The sequence below is a fragment of the Rhagoletis zephyria genome, unplaced genomic scaffold (genome assembly GCF_001687245.7).
Source record: "Rhagoletis zephyria isolate East Lansing unplaced genomic scaffold, Rhagoletis_zephyria_1.1 Rzeph_scaffold_19873, whole genome shotgun sequence".
NCBI lineage: Eukaryota > Metazoa > Arthropoda > Insecta > Diptera > Tephritidae > Rhagoletis > Rhagoletis zephyria.
The window spans coordinates 5,690-8,868 of record NW_016176933.1 but is presented as its reverse complement, the minus strand read 5'-3'; positions in this window follow the sequence as shown (position 1 = coordinate 8,868).

Here is a 3,179-nt window from a genome sequence, read left to right as displayed (position 1 = left end):
CGACTTTGGCAGTTTTGAAACCATAAAACCCCCCCTCATCTACAGAAAAATACCCCTTCCAATAGAGTTCTCGGTTGGGTACAATCGCCAAATGAAGGCGGCCAAAATTTCTGTTAGCGTATTAATATAACTACATATAGATGTGCATAGCTACCGACTTTTATACCACACTGAATATCGAAGGAAAATAAGTTAGCGCCTTGCTGTTTAAAGAAAGGAAGTATGCAGTATGTACATACTTAAGTATAGTGATAAATATGTATGTAACTGATGACAGTAATAACAATGCGTCGACACAACAGTTTAAAATAGAGTAATCAATTATATAAATGACTTATTTATTGCCTGTGTACATAGATATTTAAGCTTTGTAGGCGGATATGATGTGCACATGTACAAACATACATACATACATATATGTATAAAGAATTACTATAATATATAATAATAGTTTTTCAATTGCTTTAAGTTCATTCAACTCTGATTGTGTGGGTTTAAAAATACTTTTATATATATGTTTTTTTAATATTCGCATTTTAATGACCCTAGAGGCTAGCTTATCTGCATTATTCAGAGCTTTCATGCATAGGTACAATAATTTACATAAGCTTTCACTTATGTACATATACAGGTATGTAAATTTGTAGATAGCTAGTATAATATTTTTAAATTTTTTAAAACTATAGCCATGTGGTGACTGACGCTCACGTGCGCTAACATATCATAAATTTGCATGATTGCATTAAGGTGACCAGATGTGCGTGTCATAATATACATACATACTTGCAGAATGTTATTGGCCATACTTGCACACATACATAGTTTATTGCACTAGATTTGTGTGTGTTTGAATGGACAACATCAAAAGTTTTGAAATTTAAAAGGGTCAATTTGAGGTTAAAGTGGAGTTAAAGCAATAAAATATTTTTTATATACCCCTATGTATACATACACGTGGTGTAATAAATATTAGGGTGAAGTCAGCAACGTAACCTCGCTTGTAGTGCATTTTTTTCTGGTTATCGTTAACTAGCAACTGCGGGTAGGCTTAGGAAACGTGTGCATTCCGATGGGGTCAGACCAATGGCAGAAGAATGTTGCTTCAGTGAATTTAAGGGCAAATGTGAAGAAGCGGTTAGAGTCGAGCGGGGACCTTTACTTGCCGGCATGCCTGCGTTTATTTATCATTTGCTGCCAGCGAGCGACCAGAGAAATTATTTCTGGCTCTGTACCTTATTGTCGATTGGGGTTGTGTGCGCGGAGAAAGGGGGCAGACTGTCAAAAATATCATGAAAGCTGCCTTTGGTGGCACTTAGAGCTTCGATATGTAGTAATTAAACATTAGCGAAGAAAGCGTACTACCAGATAATTCGCGAACCGCCATTTGTGTCCCTTCGGGTCCCAAAAGTGGAGAAGAGGACTTAATGTCTTCTAGTAGCGTGGACTGACAGATGGAATCCAACGCCTTGGACAGGTCCAAGGATATTAAAACTGATCACCGATTGGCTATGGATTTTGTTGAGGTAGTAGTACCCCTATTGACCCAATTTTTTTAGCACTGGCAAGTTTTTTTTGCCGGTACCAATGCCTTTGGAGACGTTTGCCTTCCGAATGGCGACTCGAACTTATAGCCTTCTGATCACTCGCCGCTTGTACTTATCCATCGTAAGATCACCGAATAAGAAATGTATATTTTGACATTGCACTTCGTCGTGTTGGGCGGGCATGGATCTTATGGTTTACAAATGCTTACCTACGCCAGAGAAGCAGTGACTGACCTTACAGAGAACTAACGTTGGCCAAGATGAAAATCTGTTGATGTAAGCAGAGTCGTGGAATTGCTTCCGGCTAGGACCGAGGAAGCTTTGTTGAAGCGCGCACGCAAAGCCGGCAGGTTTATGGAGCAAGATGTTTAAGCATTGGTGATCGGATGCAATTATTTACGGAGAACTTTGTATCCAGTGGTGCGTTGTTGTGTAAGACAGTCTCTTGGAACATAGCAGATTCTATCCGTAAATCCATGCAGACTCTTGAAGACGGTTATCTCCTCGATATTACTCTGGAGTCATTTGCAGTTCATTTGTAGCATCTTCGTTTGCTTTGGGAGGCTGGTCGCTGGGCGGAGGGTGAAGGATTAGTGAGGTTATCTACATTGGTCCTTTTGCGCTCGCCGCTGTGTGCGATGCTTCCTGGTGAAGGTGATTAGCTGTGTCAAAGAAAGTTAACGAATGCAGCCAAGGAGTTCTGCACCAGGGGTCGAATGAGTCACAATGTGAGGAACCAAGAGCTGCTGCTATGCCCTCACACGGAAATTGCACCGGGATGAAAGCGGGGCGTTGTTCGGGTGAGAACCGCGGAACGTCTTAAGTGCTTGCTTACACCGAAGAGTTGCGCGGTTTAGAGGCTGTATAGGCAGCGGGTACCGCACAGATTAAAGAAAAGCGGCCACATATCTTAAGTTCCATTCTCTATGCAACCTAAAATTAGAATATCCGTTACAGGAATTGCACAAAACCGAAGTGGGGCACAGATGGAACTGTCTCTGGCATAGGCAGCAGAAATAGGTTTCTGGTCTTTGGTTGGACTCACTGCTGGTCCGGATAAGAAGGGTAAGGAACAAGCCTGCGCACAACATTAAACGTTTTAACATAGAGGGTGTACATTAGGGCGATTGACTCGGTTTTTCTAACACGTTTCCACCGTCTTTCAACCTTTATTTCACGAATATCAAGTAAAGCGGATTTTTCATCGAGTACAAATCTTGGGCTCTTAAAAAAAAAATAATAGCAGGCTCGCCTAACAACATGCAACATTTAGGTACATGTCCCTCATACTTAGAGCANATACGTAAAAGTCTGTTGGTTTTTGATTTCTACGTAAAAATGGTATAGCAGTGCATGCAATGCCAAGTATGCATAACAGAGCCTTCTGTCTGTTCCTTTGAACTTCGGACTAAAACCTGTGGAACTGTCAAACTACAATTTTACGCTCTCAAATGAGAGTAAAAGGAGAACAGATGCAGAAGTGCACAGGAACGCAAAAAGCACTATTTCCTGTAAAAACGTCAGACGGTTTGTTTACATGTCATTGGCACTACACTGATTTGGCTGAAATATCACTAAATAATTAATAAAATCTATACATATTTAGATATTTCGTGGTTTACTTCCATTTTATAA